Consider the following 19,129-nt stretch of genomic DNA (forward strand, 5'->3'; position numbering starts at 1 on the left):
AAAAGTGCTTATTCAAAAAGATTACCTATTCAATTTAAACCTCGCACAACCCAGCGTTGTCATATAGGATACCAAAACAAATCAATTTTTCCAAAAATCACTCCCTTGCTACAATATGATAATGATTGGGACAACTTTCAGATAATAAATCAGCAATATCTCCTTTTAGAATATCAAATAAACTTTAATAAATTAGAACAAAATATAGATATAATCTTTTCTGAAAACTCAGAATCTTGGGATAAAAATAAGATAAAAACCAAATTAGAAATGAAAGATAAAGATAAAGTTATTAGAATAAAACCAATGAGATACAGTCCTGAAGACTAAGAAGAATTTCAAAAATAGATTAAAGAATTATTAAGTCAGAATTATTAGCAGTAGTAAAAAACTGTCAAAAGTTATATTATTTCTTACTACAAAAATGATTTACTCTCAGAACTGATAATATCTCATCATTATTAGTAATTACTACCTTTTGTGTTTTCTTTATTTATTTAATTTTTGTAGTATCTAATTTTTCTAAATATCTTTGATAAGATTCTTCTTTTATCTTTGCGACTTTTAAATTTTTCAGAAAAGTCCAATATAGACAGTAGTATAATCTTATAGCTAAAAAAGACGGTAGTTTTTTCATTATCCTATACTAGAAAGATGTGTATCAATCTCATTTTTAATGAGTTTTACATTTGTGGTTAGTCCTTCTATCACTATATCATAATCAGATACTATCTTTTCTGTTTTTATTATAGCGTCCTTATTATTACTGTCTTTTTGGAGTAGAAGTAATAATTTTTTACACTTTTCTTTGCCTTTTTGGCTATCTAGTACATGTCATCTAATTTTCCAAAGTATGGAATTATCTATCCTTATATCACTGAAAGAGGATTGCTTTCATTGCATTTTAATGCCTCAGTTATTTTATCAAATTTATCTTCACTGGTTTCTTGTCTGAGTTTAATATCTAAAGTGAACATATTTTGTGTAATATCTACTTCCAAGTTTTTAACATCTATCATGGCTCTGATTCCAACTAGGGGAGGGGGTCCAGAAAATCGTTAGTTCAATAAATTAATAATCTGAGTGGTATATTTTCATATCTAATAACACAATCATCTTGTTTAACAAGGAAAATTAGTCTTCCTAAGGGGGAATACGTTATTTCTAAAGTAAGCATAATAATGGAAATAGAGTAACTTTCATGAGCAACATAATATTATAACAATATAATTTTGTAACTTAAATAAAAAGTTAAGGGTTCAACACGCTTCCATACTTCTCCCGTTTTGATCGCAAATACTCCGGATATCCGCCGAGACTTTTACCGAACATTTCAGTCCCAACCTATCACCATGTAACTTCCCTTGGCGTTCCTTCAGAATATCACACCACAGCCTACTTTGTTTCCTACTTCTAGGCGTAAGGATAATATGGAAGGGGAGTTCTTTTCTTATTATAAAAGGAAAGAAATTATAAAGGAATAATATTGTTGCTCAAGAAAATACTCACAAACATAGTTTTTATTCATAGGTTTTTTGGAGAAAGAGAAGAGGGGTTTTTCGACCTTAACACGGATGGGTTTATAACTCGAGTTTCATGAAAAGATAATCGAGATGTTGAATCTTGTTGATTATTGTCACGCCCCGAGAGGGTACCCTAGGCGTGGCCGGCACTCAGAAACTATCTCTGGCTTCCGAGAGAACCACTTGGTCTCATTACTCATTTGTTCATCAGCGGAAGACTTAAGAATACTAATGTGGGCTTGTCATTATCAACATCAAAGGAAAAATAGATAATTCTTAGAAGAAGTAGTTTCTAAGGAGAACTACTCTGATTACATCATCAAATTCTGTCTATGAAGCCTCTAATACACTTAGATGGTGCCAATGACATGTCCATGGCTACCTTAAAAGAAACATAATACTCAACAATAATTAAAGGATAATGAGTTCTTCCGAATATAAGAAGGACTCACCAAATAGCTGAAAAATAATGATCTTCAATGATGCGCCTGTTGAGGATCTCTAACACCTGTATCTACATCAAAAAATGATGCAGGTTGAATGACGTCAGTACGTGGAATGTACGAGTATGTAAAATGGCAGGAAGATAAGGACAGATATCAAGAAAGTCCTCTCAAGAAAACTCAGCTCAGAACTCAACATCATCTCAACATTAATATGTAATGCAAGTTTAAAATAATAATAAGAAATGCTTACTCAGTTGGAAGTTTCTCTAACCGACAACCATCACTTATGAGCTAGCGATGATACAACAAATGTCGTTGCCACATTCATCGAATACCTTGCCAGGGTAAAGGACATCACCATCTTGGATCCACTCATCAAAGTCCTCTTTTTTGGGACTTAAGAGGCATAGCCTCCATCCTACGCTGGCTACGTAGTTCTGGGGTTTGAGTCAATTAAACTCTTACCCAACTCGGTGCTCAATACTACTCCCAAAATATGTGCTCATATTAATCTCATCATCTAGTCTCATTGGACTGTAATTTAAATCATCAAACTCATCTCATTACCTCTTCATTAATCATTATACTTCAAAAACATTATTTACATCTATAACTCAATTATAATGAATTTAAATATTGGGCGCATGGACGAACTCAATCCTATGCTATAAAAGCCTTACATACCTTAAATCCAAAGTTTTACTCCGAATTGGAACATTCTTGGACCCCTAGCCTTTTCTTCTCGCCAGAGCATTTTATATACTACCCGGAGTATAAGAATTACCGAAGTAGTATTTTTATACTACTAAAACTAAAACTATATTTGAAAATGAGTAAATAGAGAGAAGAGTTGCTTAAGAAAGTTTGATGAATAAAATGAGGAAATAAGGTGGGTATTTATAGGTGGGAAAGAGGGACCTAACAATAAATAAAATAATTATTAAGAAAAATCTGAAAATTTAATAGAATATATTGATGTCATTGGTGATATCAAATGGAGGACTATTGATGTCATGAGTGATGTCAAATATATCTATATCTTTCCATGGTAGGTGAAATGAGTTATTTTTGATAGAATACTCTTTTTCGGAGATGCGTTTGAATAAGATAAATTCCTTATTAGGATTTGGTGTCTTCATAAGAATTGTAGATATAAAAGTCTAGTTTCATTTAGTTTAAGAATCAAACAATTTGGAGAATCCTACAGTGAGATATGAATTTTTATCTACAAACACTCCATTTCGTCACAGAATACTATCTTACTATAATTAATTTATTTGACCTACTTAACCTCCGAAACATAATATATGGTCTTCACAGAAGTTGTAGGTAATGATGTTATGGTTACTAATAAATTTGGTTCACCTAATTTGGATAATCCTATGAAAAGGTATGCCCAAATACAGAGACATTATTATTTTCGTCGAGAATTGAAGTACCGACATACAAGATTTTAGGGGTTGTTACAATTATACAAGGGCTTAGGTTGTAAATCTAAGTCTAATGGCGGATCTTCTATTTCTTGTATCTTGGATATGCTAGGCATTTGTATTTTACTAACTTCTTCAAATAAATAGGGATAATCTATCGTATCTTTTATAGAAAAGCAATCTGAGTGATGAGTATTTGAAATTGCATATGAAATAACACAAGTTATCGAATATGGCCTATTATTTTTGTCAAAGAATTCTTTTCTTTTGAAATCTTGTATTAAGCTTAGAGTTTTATCAAAGTCTTTATCTAGAAGATGATATCAAAATTTGTGGGTATACATTAAACTTAATCTTTCTGTATTGTAAATTTCCCCGTAAAATTCCTAAGCAGGTTTTTTCCCTGTTTATTATCCTGTTATATATAATAGCTAAATCTATTGGGGTATCTAACCCTTCTCTGAATGTAGATTTTATTATTATCTGGATTACTCATATATGTATCCATTCAAGAGTATTTCAAATTTCTATATTTATTTTTCATAATTTATCTTGAATATATTTTTTAGATAGTAAAGATATCATTACTTTATTAGAAGTAACAGAAACTTCTAAATCTCTTTTTTAGATATTTAATTCGTAAAATAAATGATGTATTTACTTTCATGTTTATATTCTCCAACTTGATCTATCATTTCTTCTATTATATACTAGACTGTTTCTATTTCATTATTCATTTTGACTATCTTCTTCTAAAGAGAAAAAATAATCAGTGTCTGTTAATATGAAAATTGTATCGTTAGACTCAACTTCTTCGAAATTATTTAATTGTATAAATTCTTCTGAATTTATCATTTCTTCAATATCTTCATCAATTTCTATTTTCTTGCTATTATTAGCAAATTTCTTCGAGCATCTATTAGCATAGTGTCATATCTCCTTACAATAATAACATCTGCATTCTTTGGATTTTTTCTCTTATTATTTCTTTTGAAAAATAGTTTGTTATATTTAGTATATCCCTTCTTTTGTAATAGTAGGGACTTTCACATCCAATCATTATTGGCATTTGTGGTGTTAGGACCTAAAAATCGAGGTCATGATAGCACACATCTCAAAACCCAATCTGATATGTAACCCTAAAAATAAAACTCATACCAGACTCCCAAAGGGGAAAGTGATGCCACAATTTAAATAAAAAGAAAAACAATAGAGAAAATTATCCCAAAACCCGGTGTCATAAGTATAAAGAGCATCTAATACAAGGTTCGAATCTAAAGATACAACATAAGTCTCTGAATGATACAAAAGACTGAAAAATAAGGATAGACTAGTGACGATCCGAATTCTAGGACCTCACCACTAATCTGAGAATATACAATCCGCTAAAATATCAACTGCCACGTGAGGTACCCCGACTAGTATCTGCATCAAAAAGGGATACATAAGTAGGGGTGAGTACAATTCACATGTACTCAGTAGGTTTTAGCTGACTGAGTATAAGGAATTAATCAAACCTATGAAATAAACTAAGGAACGCATCCACCTGCATACAGAAAAGTCCCACTTCAGCATCGGTGCCGCCAGTTTATATATATATTGAGGCGAGTAAAGTAAACCCATAATAACAGCTCATAATCACAATTAACTAGATAATTCAAGCAGTACAAATATCAATGCAATGCAATGTAATATGATAATGCAATGATGTGGTGGTATGGTGGAATCAAGACTGTAGCACAGACTGTCGTATACACCTACTGAGCTGTGCTACCAAGCAGGGCCCATGGGGGTCTCGCAGACCATATACCTCAATCACAATATCTCATTATCCTTGCCACCTCCTCATGGTCAAGGGATCATAATGCATCCACTACCCTGCTATAATACTGCCTCAGACAGGGACTCAAGATACAAAGGTTTAAAGGTGTTTCAATTTCTTTCTCAAAATGAATTTCCATATTTCTCAACTTCTATGATGAATGAGGATGAATGCATCAAAACACATATGACATGGAAGTAATATTCAACTCACATATGGTAGAAGGTTCAAAGTTCTCAAAACTTAACCTACACATGATATTCACCCTTAATAAATAGTAATAGGAATATTCATCCCTTTGTCAATAATATTTTAATATTCAAGCCTTCTCAAAACCCCAACTCAACCTCTTAGGCGAGTATCACAAGTTAAATAATATACTCAAGCCTCTCTCTTAGGCAAATCACGAATCACATGCTCTCAAAGCAAATAAGATAACAAATAAGGCCTCCACACGGGCTATGTAATACAAATAAACCCCACATGGCAATACATTAATAAATAAGCCACCACACAGGCATCACAATATATATATAACATTGACAAGTCATATTACAACCTCATCCCAAAGTCTATAATATATGAATGACTAACTACCCCATCTCAATCTCAAAGAAGGATAGTCAAACCTACCTCAATTGCTGAAACCGCACTCGAACACCTCCACGGAATAAGCAACTCTTGAATTCAATACCTGGACTGACAACCCACTATCAACAATAAAACATACACGTCACAAGGAGTCCAATGACACCCATATTGATAGGTTTCGGAATCGGGGGTAAAATGGTCTAAAAATAATTATTTTCGAAAAAGGTCAAATATGAAAATTTATTGGACAATCACATTCTAATTGTAATAAGGAACTCATTGTTGAAAAACCCATAAAAATAGAGCTCAAAATGAGTTAGAAATCAGCATTTTCCTTAAATTCAAATTAGGGAAGAAACAAAATTTTTTGGGGTTTGAAACTAAATTTTAGGGGTTAAAATCATCAAAAACTTAATGAAAAGGAAAGGTTTTAGGTCAAAAATCACTTACCCAATACTTTGCCTTAAAAATCTCTTCTCAAATCACCTCAAGGAGTTCAAGAACTCAAACAATTGATGAAAATATTGAAATGGGAAGAAAGGGGCATTTTCTGCCCAAAGAGTTACTGTTCATGCGTGTTACTGTTCACGCGTGTTTTGTACAAATTTTCAAAAATCACCCTTAAGGTCATTAAATGTGGATTGTCACAACATAGACTTATTTTCTTCCTTAATCCTTTTGTTGCTTTAGCCAGTATGGTGTCGGCACACCATGTGCTTAACATATCTTTTAATTGAGTTATCATTTTTCCTAAGGTATCGGCGGTACTGAGGTTATAAGTATCTATTAACTTTTTGCCCAAGGGTTTGGGATTTTAGTAAAAAACATTGATAAATTCATTTCTATATTTTGTACTTTGTTATAAACATAATAATAGTAATCTTGAAAGACACAAATATATTTATCTATTTCACACATATCACATAATTATAATCATAACAACGCAATTTCATATTTTTTAATCATTGCTGGGTCTTTTAAGAAGTTACCTTCTCCGGCTAATTCTAATATTATGGCTTCTGTAGCTCTTGTAATTAAATTAACAATATTATCATCAGTGCCAAAGATATCAACTTTGGTGGTTTCGTTTAAGTTTTGCCAAAATCTTAATACACTATTTAATAGACTTCATTCTATAAAGTGTTTAGTTGTATCATAATCCATTTTATTTACTGTTACTGATATCCTTAAGGAAGTTTCTCATTTATCTATAACTTCTTCAATATTATTGATACAATCTAAATCTAGATATATTTCAAATGGATTAATCGCTTCACTTTTCATTCATCCTACGGGTGTATGACTATTTTTTGATCTTAACGTAGAGTTTATACCTGTATAAGCCCTGGTGTATTTATTAAAACTTGTTCGGCTAGTTTCAGCCTGAGTAGGGAGCTCAGTAATATTAGGCTTAAAATCAACTTCTTCTGGTTTGTTAGTATCCATTTTTAAATTCATCATATCACCTTAATTTTTTAACTTGGTTTCTTTATATTTATTATAAGATTATCTATTTCAGAATTTTCTGAATCAGAGCTTACCATTTTAAATTATTTCCTCCGTATCCTTCAAGTATTTTTATTTTCAAAATATGGATCCTATGATATCTAAGGTTTTACTTATAGGTTCTTCATTGATTTTTATTTCCTTTTGAGTTAGAATATCTTTTAAAATCTGAATTTCTTTAATTATTAAGTTTCCAAAGTAAATTATTGTTCTTTGTATTTCATACAAATCTTGTTCTATCTTTAGAGGATCTTGTTCATTAAGTAATTTATAATTAGTTTTATTATCCATTTTATCCGAAACTAGCTGGATGCTGTTTAAAATAATTACTAACAACTAATTTTATATTATCTTTTTCTGATAATATCTCATCATCATTAGCAATTACTGCCTTTTGTGTTTTCTTTATTTGTTTATTTTTTAGTAACTAATTTTTCTAAATATCTTTGATAAGATTCTTCTTTTATCTTAGCGACTTTTAATAATAATAATAATAATAATAATAATAATAATAATAATAATATTTGTGGTAGTCCGCGTTGCCATTCTGATCTTGCTTGAAATTATATCCTTATACTTGCGTAGCTAGGATAAAATTAAAATATGAAAGATTTTATTTAGTTTATGGCTTTATGGAATCTTTCTCCTGAGCAAGGGGCCTGTCAGATTTCGATACATACTATTATTAATCCGACAACTAGCAGTTCTAATAGTGTGAAATACTGCCCCTTTTTATCTCCTTTTAATGGGGACTTACACCATCAATACTTGCTAGTCATGGTTAATGAAGTAGTGCTAGAATTGACTGTACCAGCATCTCAGAACCAAGTCATAGAACTATGATAAAATCTCATATATTTTAACTGAGTCTGGTTCTTTCATGATATGTATATTATAGGACTTTAGACATCTGGAAGAGATATTAGAGTGCTTAGCCGGACATAGTCACGACTATGGAGAAGAGATGATTAAAGTAAAAATAAAAAGTAAATAACATACCTTGCCTTGAAGGCTATTTAAAACTGCAAACTTTATTTATTCAACTTGATATTTTACAAAGACAAAATGTATTCAAGCGATAAAAAGAGAGAAGAGAGAGAAGGGGATTCGAAAAACTCTCCTAAGAAATGAAAACAAACACCCTTTATATAGAAGGGCTAAGGAGACAATGAAAATAAAAATGGGTCCCTTATGTGGGTCCCTTATGTGGGTCCCTAAAACAGTATATCTATAGTGTATATATACAGTTTTTCTACTGTAGATATGAAAATGATCTTCTTCACTTTGAGTTTACTAGGGATATATCCTCGCAAGCCCCGCCATCTTTTCAACTGTTTAATGGTTTTTAGTGGACGTCTCATTCTGCTTTTCCTTTTCCCTTTACAACTGTCCAAAAGAAATCTTCCTTGTCGTGTAAGGACTCGAGGAATTCTTCCACTTTTTCGAGTTCTTTCACATAACAAGCCATGCGTCCATCTATCTGGGTATCAGTGATATCATCGCTTGCTTCACTTTGCATTGAAGTGTCAGATTTATTGTATTGATTCAAAGCATGAAGCAAATTTCTTTTGACTTCTTCCAGATATTCATTGATCATTTCTTGTTTATCGCCCTGTTACACTAAAATTCTTCCTGCAATATGTTTAACTGAATTATCAGCTACCAGTTTCTTTTGAGGTAGCTCGGTATATTCCTGTATTTTTTCTCGATTACCATCTACGAGCTCTTTTCCATAGGGCTGCTTTGTTTTAAGAACTTTTTCGGTTAATTTTTACCAAAAATTATTATAATATACCCGATACAAATATGGAAAATTTTCATTTGGGTATATCCCACTTCAGAAGCCATTTATGGATCTATGGTATTGAAAACTAAATAAAAAAGTACATTTGGTCAATTTTATCGAGATTACCTACATGATCGGAAAGTATAATTCCTTGAAAAATGGAGAAATCTTCGCCCATTCTTTGTATAAGTGAAGGTATTCATACGGTAAAGTTTTTATCGAAGGGCCGTGAAATGTCCACCATCAAATAAACCAGTTAGGAATTGTTCCGTCGAATATCTTCGCACAAATTTTTATAAACCAAGTATGCTTGTGTTTATCATTGTTATAATAAAAGACTTTGTGAAAATCTTGGATATAATCCCAATATGTCAGGTTAATGTTCATGTTATTAACACAAACCTGTCGCTCATTCATTGTGGAGATTCCTCACTCTTCAACAGTTAAAATTTGTTTGATGATTACTTTTGAGAATATATAAACGTTCTCTTTTGTGGTGAAGTGTTGAAATTCATCACTTTCTATTTTGATTAATATTGTTTCATAATATCTTTGAGTCTTATATGACTCACCTGGAAAATATAATCCCCTTACCAAATATCTTTGAAAGATCTTCCATGGCTCGTTTTGTCTCTAAATATCAGAGTTTTTTAAAAGAAATAAAATTTCTTTTGTATGTGCTTCTTCATAATTTTTGTTATCATCTGTTTCTTTGACCATTGCAGCAAAAGTATCTTTTTGCTTTTTGGATTCTAAGCATGTCTTAAGTTGTCCATATAATGGACTATCTTCTGGAATATCTTCCAGATTAATTGAAGGAATATCTTCCTTGGGAGTTGATGAAGATGCTTCACCTACTCTAGAGTTTATCAAACTCATGCTTCCCATTCTTAAGACAGGAAAATTTCTAGATGCTTATGAAGAAGAGCCATATGATAGTCTTTGTGAAGGGGATGATCTTCCCCTGCCTCTAACTCTGTGGTTATTTCATCATCTGATTATAGACCAGGTGGGTCTGCCATTGCTGTAAACACCAAATATTAGTGAAATTCAAAGAAATCATCGATATCAAGATAATAAGGACCATTATCGTCCTCATATGAATGAATATAAAAGTGAAATGGTTCCATTTCTTCTTTGATAATATCTTCAATTACTTTATTTAGTATTTTGACTTGAATATCTCCACCTAGAGGGATCGCCTTTAAAATTGTTATAAGTGTTTTATCATCAAAGAATGCTGCAAAATAATGCATGATTAATTTAGTAAGTATTCTCGAGACAGAAAGTCGGTTAAAGAATTATCAATTCTCTTTTTATACTGAATATCAAAATCAAATGAGGTTAATTGAACCTGCCACCTAGCAAATATTAGTTTGGAGGCATCATGATTAAATCTTTGTCAAAAATATATTTGACTGATTGAGTGTCTGTTTTGATCAGAAACCTTTGATTGTATAAATCATTCTAAAATTTCAAAACACATTTAACAATACATAACATTTCATATGCCACCGTAGCGTATTTACGCTGGGCTTAAGTCCATTTACCTGAATGAAATCTTATTAGATATTCACATTTATCATTAGGATTTACTTGCTTAAGTATTCCCCCATAACCAATAGTAGAAGCATCAGTTTCAATAATTTTTGGCCAAGCTGGATTAGCTAGTGTTAGACAATGTAATGATTTAACACGCTGTTTAACAGATTTAACTAATTCAGTCAGACTATCAGTCCAAGGAGATTTATGATTATTTTTTAACCGTTCATATAAAGGGGATAAATCCCTAGATGGGTTTTTATAAAAAGGAGAAATATAATTTAAGCTTCCCAAAAATCATTGAAGCATAGTTCCATCTATTATAATATCAAGAAATTTAGATGCAAAATCAATTGATCTTTGAGTAGGAGTGATTTTTCCTTAACAAATATTATAACAAAGAAATCTAACATCTGTTTGGAACAAGCTCATTTTGGGTTTAGATATAACCAAACTATTTTGTATTACAATCTTTTTGAAAATATCAAGATGCTTGATATGAATTTCAAAAGCCTTTGAATATAATAAAATATCATCAATACAAACAATGACAAAATCCAGATAAGGATTAAAAATATCATTCATAATCTACTAAAATTCAGATATAGCATTTTTTAATCCAAAGGGCATTACATTCCATTCATATTGCCCAAACAGAATATTAAAAACGGTTCTATAAGTATGTTCTTTAAAAATCTAGATTTGTCAATAACCTGACTTTAAATAAAATTTTGAAAATATATTGACATCATATAATCTCGATAATAACTCATTCCAAACAATAGCAACACCTTCATTTGAGTCCAAAAGGAAAACTCCCAAACATGCAAATATATGCACCTCCTTAGACAACTCTTTCTTTCCTTCCTCAACATGAGTGGTACTCCCCATACACAATCTTTTGAGAGAATCAACAACAACAATAGCTTTAACTGGGTGTTAGAGAATGCTCATATCATAGTCCTTGAGCAACTCAAGTCATCTCCTTTACCTCAAGTTTAAGTCTTTTTAATTGAAGACGTACTGAAGGCTCTTGTGATCAGTAAATACATACATCCACATGCACGCAATAGAGATAGTAACGCCATATCTTTAAAGCAAAAAACATTACTGCCAACTCAAAGTCATGAGCCGGACAATTCCTGTCATAGGTCTTATGATATTTTGAGGAATAAGCTATAATCTTACCTTTTTACATCAATACACAACCAAGTAGAACTCTAGATGCATCGCACTAACCAACAAAACTATATATTCCCTATGGTAGGGACGACACTTGAGCAATAGTCAACCTGGTTTTCACCTCCCGAAAGCTTTCCTCATAAGCTTCATACTATCTAAAATTAAGCCATATTCTAGGTTAACTTAGTGAATGGAGATGATATAGATGAAAATGCATGTACAAGACTTCTGTAGTAACCAGTAAAACTAAAGAAACTCCTTATGCTAGTTTGGGACGTAGGCCTGGGCTGATTCTTAACTATCTCTATCTTCTATGAATCCCATCATGGAATATAATATGGCCAAAAAATGCCACACATGTAAGACAAAATCCACTTCAAAATCTTAGCATATAATTCTCGGTTATTGAGATTCTGGAAGACAACTCTCAAATGGTTGGCATGCTCTTCCTCATTTCTAGAGTAGATCAAAACGTCATCGATGAACACGATAAAGACTGTTTCAAGATACTGTTTAAACAATTTATTCATGAGATCCATGCATATTGAAGGAGTGTTAGCCAAAATAAAGTATATAAGAAGGAACTCATAGTGACCATAATGGGTTCTAAAGGCTGTCTTCGGGATGTTACTTTCTCTCACTTTTAACTGATAATAGCCAGATCTGAAGTCTATCTTGGTGAACAAGTGGCACCCTAAAGTTGGTTGAATAGGTCATGAGTTATTGGAAGAGGGTATTTATACTTTTTGGTGACCTTGTTCAACTGACGATAGTTATTATACGTTCTAAGGGAACCATTTTTCTTTCACATGAATAGGACAGGAGCACCCCAGGGAGACACTTTGCCTAATGAAACCCTTATCTAAGAGATCTTTCGATTTCTCTTATAACTCTTTCAACTCGGATTGAGCTATTACATATGGAAAAATGGAGATAGGTTGAGTATAGCGAAGGACATATATTCCAAATTCCATCTCCCTGTCAGGAAGAACTCTTGGTAAAATATTGGGAAAGACTTCTGGAAACTCATTAACAACTAGGACTGACTGAACCGATTGTGTCTCTACACTAGTATCTTTAACTTGAACAATATGGAGGATATACCCCTTGGAAAGTAACTTTATGTCCTTAATGTATAAAAAAAAATGTACACAAGTTAAATAAAGAGATGCAAAAGAAAAAAAGATAATAAAGAGATGGAAAGGATAAACAATTCAAGTTTAAGTTAGCCAGGCTATTGGTTGGCGGTTCGCATATGCAACATTGTAATTCACCGACTCAATCACCGGTTTAAAGATAAAAACTAACAACATTTTAAGTGCACTGGCATTGCATCGGAATTTCACCAATGGAGACCTGTGTTTTTCAAGTGAAATGCCAGTCGATATTTTGGGAAAATTAATTCCTTTGTTGGATCGGAGTTGCACCTGTGAATCACAGGGAAACCATTGTGAACCATAAATGCTTCATAGTCATTTCTTTCAACCGAAAATTGTTCACTTTAGTCAATAATTTCATAAATGAACTCCAACGGGTACTCAGGCTTCCTTAATGGATTAACAATGCAATAATCTTCATATTTCTATGATTTCTCTTAAGAAGCGCATTAACCCATCGATCATTGAGAATGTTCAACGCATACAAAAGTAATGCATACATATGTAACTACAATTCAAGAACAATCATTCCCAATGTAATCTCATCATAGGTTAAAACCACTCCAATTAGTCCACAAATATATGGCATGGACACTTTTTCACAAAATGTTGCCCAAAAATTAAAGTCACATAATGAAAATATTTCTCTTGGGAATGACGTCACCTATTCAAACATAGAACAATTTTTTGCACTATGTAAACATGGTTGGTTACTTAGAATTCACCCAAAACTAAAGATTTCAAAGAAGATACAATAAATGTTTCATACTAAATAGAAAACCCAGATAAGAGGATTTCATCTCTAGAAATTTCAATCATAGAAAACCCAATTCACATATAAGATTTTCAAGTTTTAGCAAGTAGGTTTTGAAATATTTAAGAATAAAGCATGGGATACTTACCATATGCTCAATATCAAGCTCAAAATCATAAAAGTAGAGTAATATACAAGATTTGCAGATGTGGATGATGAAAAGCAATAGCTTCAATGAGTCTTAAACTCAAGAACATTTTTCAAAATAGATTTTCGGATTTGTGGGTGAATGAATTTTTTGAGGAGAGAAGAGGGGTTGTTGTTTAGTAGATGAGAGTAGGGAGAGTGAGTGATTGAGGTAAGGACTGAGAGATTTTACAGAGAGGAAATAGAGTTGAGAGAAGGTGAATGAGGAAGAAGATGAATATGAAGGGTTTGGGGTTTAAGGGTTTAGAAAACAGAGTTGGTCTAATTTAGTCTTATAGTTGTTGAAGAGTCAGAATTAAACTTTTCTCTTACTTATTCGCTTGCGTGAGGTTAGCGAGACACCATATGTAATCGGTAAAATTCAAAAAACTGCCCTGTATGTGCCAGTGCACTAATTTGCACCGATACTTCAACACGCGCCGCATAATTTTAAGTCCATATTTTGCCGGTCAAGAGCCGACTCCCAAATTTTTTCCAAGTGATCTAGAGGGAACCAACGGTTGATTGGAAGCATATAATGTCTAGCCGGCATTATGATTGTCTGATGCCGATAGTCAAATTGCACAATTTCAACTTTTCATAGTAAGTATTTTTTCCACACTCCTAAAATAGACCAAAAACAACAAAAAGTGAAGTAAAAAGGAAAAGTTAATTGGGTTGCCTCCCAAGAAGCTCTTGATATAATATCTCTTCACGATGCAATTGCCTCATCATCACACGATGTCGAGTGAAATTTCCTTATCTTGTAGATTTTGTACCTGCCCATCCACAGAAACACTTAGTGATACCACTCTATATTCATCCGTAGACTTTGTAGATGCACCAACCTTGAATTTGACATATTCATCACCAATAAGGAATTGAAGTGTTTTTGTAGCTCAATATCTACTAATTCTCTTTCATTAGAAAGAAATGGGCAGCCTAAGATGATAGGCTCCTCTGCATCCACTTCACAATCTAACACCACAAAATCAACCGAAAAAAAAAACTTATCTACTTGTTGCTCCCTACATCACACGAAAGTGTACATGGTCAATCAAGTAATATAGTGACTCTTTGAGCCAGATTATAGAATCTAAAGGACCTTAACTTGACAACTAATTAAGTTCAAATGCAATTAAGTAAATATGCTAGTGCAAGAGAGTTGAAAATTTTGTTATTTAAAACTAATGCTTTTAAGATAAAGAATATTAACTAATTACTAACAGATGATTTAGTTTCACTGCAGAATATTTAGATTAAGAAAGATTCCAAGACTGCAACATTAGATAAGTTCAGGCATAATATTTCTCACTTTGATTTCCAACGGTCATTATACTACTGATTTACAAGGTTGATTATACCATCATGGTCTTTGGACCTCTAATAACCTACCCCTGCTAACCATCTAATTGCATTATTAAGCGGGGATAGTCTTGAATCAACAAAGGTGCACTAATTTATCTTCCTATTTATCAACCAAATGCGGTACATACGTATATGTTTTCTGATATATGAATCATTAAAACTTTCTTTCCCTAGAACAAATATGTTCCCCACATTCCATGCTCTATCCTCTTATTCGTATTCCTAGTTCAAGACGGATAATGGATATATCCTAATGTTTCCCATACATTAAAATAGTAAAACTAGAATGCAAGAGTAATCACGAACTACATCCCATTTTCAAAAAAGGAAAAACAATCTTATACCATCATTTGTAGCTACAGTCCTAAAATAGGGAAAATTAACTACTTATTATTTGAATCATAATACCAAAGCATTTAATGAACATTTCAAGAGTACTTTAATGAAGAAGAGTGAGAAAAATTACCCTAGAATTCATTTCTCCTCTATCCCGTTTGTGTTCTCGAAAATTAAAGACTGAATAATAATACAAATTACAAGTTTTCTATTTATAGTCTCGAAATTCATGATAAATCAAAATTAGCACTAAAGTCTGTGATGCGGACTTGGTTCATTCCTTCACAGTTTTGCATCCTTCAACTTGTCAACAAAAGTGCACTACATATAAACTATGTCCATGACACGAACTTGGCGTAGAATCTACTGGTTAAGTAAATATTTTGATTAAATTCAAGCATTCACTATTAGGGCATCGCTGCGACGTAGATTTCTTTCTTGCCAGAGTTCTGCACTTGTGCTTCCCAACTTCACTCTTTATGTCATGACTCAATTTCTCAGGCCGTGATGGCACCTTCTAACACCCACCAATAGGTAAGCTTAACCCTTAACCCTTAGCCCAAAACTAGAGGCAACGAGCTATCAAGCGGAAGATGGATAAACAAAGTGGAAAGTAATTGCTAATGTGAAGAGAAAGAACAACTGAATCAAACACGAGAAACCAACCCAACATCTGGCATCAGTCAGTAATCAAGAATCTAAACCAAAACATAAGTACAAGGCTTTTAAAAATACAATATGAGTACCGACAGTCTCTGACTCAAAAGCTGCTCCAAACTAGTCCAAATCAATGGCGATAACCCATACTATGATCTATAGGGGGCAGAAGTATAGTATGATTCCTAAACGAATGGTACTCAACAGGCATAAGATGACTGAACTGCATAGATAAAGCTAGTATAATTAACATAAAATCAGGTAAATATTGCACAAGTACCTAATAAAGAATTATCAAAATAATGAAAGAAATAAGACAAGAAGACAAGGAACATAGATAAAAGAAAAGAGTCAAAGAACGCACCTAAATGCAATCCAAAAACCTATTAACAAGAAGAAGGCGTCATAGGAGTTTACTAATGAAAATATAGTATTAACTGCCAACTCTAACCAAATAATCACCTAGGAACTATTCTGACTGAGCCTAGCAGGAAGGACCAACCACCAGCCAAATCAAATACCATATAAACCAACTACAAATACAACCCAAAGGTACAAACTACAAGTACACTAAGATATAAGAACAATTATCATCAGATAATAACCGACTGAACGACCATAATGCTAGAAGGTACAAACAAGGACAAACATACCCTTGGTCCCCATAAAACAAGGGGACCACACCATACAAGTATATTGGTGGTAGGCGATGTAAATGAATGCAAGTCTATAGTAAAAACTAGTGACATGATCGGTGGATCTAAGATGTCTACAACAATAAATGTATAGACCCACCCCTATCCTCGGCCTGCCAGGTGGGACCCATCCGACTCCCTCATCCAGTTCAGTGGTGCACTGGCTAGAGGGGCCTATAGGGAATGCCGAAATTCATATACACTTCCAGAGCCCGAACCAGGTCTTACAAATATAAATAGTATCCCCGAAGTAGTATCGGAGAGTGAGCATCCAAGCCACTGTGGAAAGGACGATGCTATGCCGAATATTAGCAAACCAATAACCTCAAACCGTTAGCACCCTAAAAAATGGTCGCCCACCCAGCGAGTAAACTCCCAAGGGCATGGCCCAGCTAATAAGAGTAAACCTGGGAACATCAGTAGGCTAAAAAAGGGCATTGATGCATCGAATAGCCAAGTGAAATTGAGCACATCCCATAGAAAAAGGAGAACGTCCCTAACGCCTCATAAGTTTCCCAAACTAGTGACCAACTATTAAAGTGGTATGACTCACATTAAAACCAGTTTAAAATAGTAAAAATGTGAGAAAAGACTTCTTAAAAGTAGTTATGAAAATGCCAATTTCAATGTCAGGATCATACCACAAAATGTGTGAATATGCTCAAATAATGCAAGTATGCCATCACCAACATCCAAACAAGTACACACAACCATAAGGAAATACCAAATCCTAGCATACAAACAAGTCAAGGGACTAACATGGGATCCAATCGCTCCTTGGATATGGCCTCGGGCCTAATAATATATAACAGGTGAGATGACATCATAAGCCTACAACTAAACAAAAGTAAGATAATTGGGACATGGCCCAGAAATAGATAGGGAGATAAATATCTCTTGGATCGATGCCTTACACCAAAATATGCCACCTCATCTCCCAAGAAGAACAACTAAGCCAAAACTACATCTACAATGATCCCTATAGGCCACAAGCTCGCATAAAGAGTATCCTATCCATAATAAGCCTATCGCAAGCTACGCCTAGCTAAGAAAACAATAAACACCTGATAAATCACCTAAGGCTCAAACCTAGCCTAAGGCTGTCAATAGAAATCCTAAACAGGATAATAATGCTAAACCAACACCACAACTAAGGCCCACAACTCAATCTTAGGATTTCACGAAACTATTCTAGCCTAAAACTCATCCAAGAATAAGAAAATGGGATTGAATGAGAAGAATGCTAACCTTGACAAATAATAACTTACGTCACATGTAAAATATGCTACACGATATGTAATAGAGTTAAAAAAAAAGGGGGATACCAAGCCTACCTTGAGGGCGATCCCGCGCACTCTAAATCTACCACGATGAAGCTTTCGTCCTTTAAATCTCTTCCAATGGTCACAATGCGAAAAAATTTTTAATCACCTAAACAATATGATCATTTTGATGGTAAAGTTATCAAACTCAGAGACGGGCCAATTTTGGAGTAAAAATGAGGAATTGTGGGACCCACTTCGTAACTTATGGAATTGACTCCAAAAATAGGTCCTAAATGCTAAATCTAGCTTGTGTTCTAAAAGGAAGCACAATTCGCACACTAAAACATCTTCAATATCAACATGCATCTATATTTATAACTTTGCCATAAAGAAGAAGGGAAAATAATGAGATGGACGATATTACCTCCAACAAAGCTTCTACACCAACATTTGAGCTCACCACCTGATTCCCCTAGAAAAACCACACAAAATAACCTTAGGAATCACTGAAATCACCTCAAAATTGAGAGAGAAGTCAATCTTCAAAGTTAAATACTTAACTAAATTATTGAACATAAAATGACCCTCAAGTGTCGCTTAAGAAGACCCTCGATAGTCGCTTAAGCGACACCCACCAAAAAGTGGGCATCGCTTTTGCAACACAATGTCGCTTAAGAGACCTGCCTCTTTAGAGACCCCCGCCCTTGTGCCAAGGTCACTTTAGCGACCAGGGACCATAAAAGCGATGGCACCAGAGACAGTTGGTGTAAAATGGACTTTGGCATGTCCAAGTCTCCAATGGGGTGCTTAGAATTCGTTAATGACCCTATGAGCACAAATGAGATCTTCTACCCCTCCAAATTTGATATTCCAAACTCAATGA

This window comes from Solanum dulcamara, chromosome 3, assembly GCF_947179165.1.
Source record: "Solanum dulcamara chromosome 3, daSolDulc1.2, whole genome shotgun sequence".
NCBI classification, from domain to species: Eukaryota; Viridiplantae; Streptophyta; class Magnoliopsida; order Solanales; family Solanaceae; genus Solanum; species Solanum dulcamara.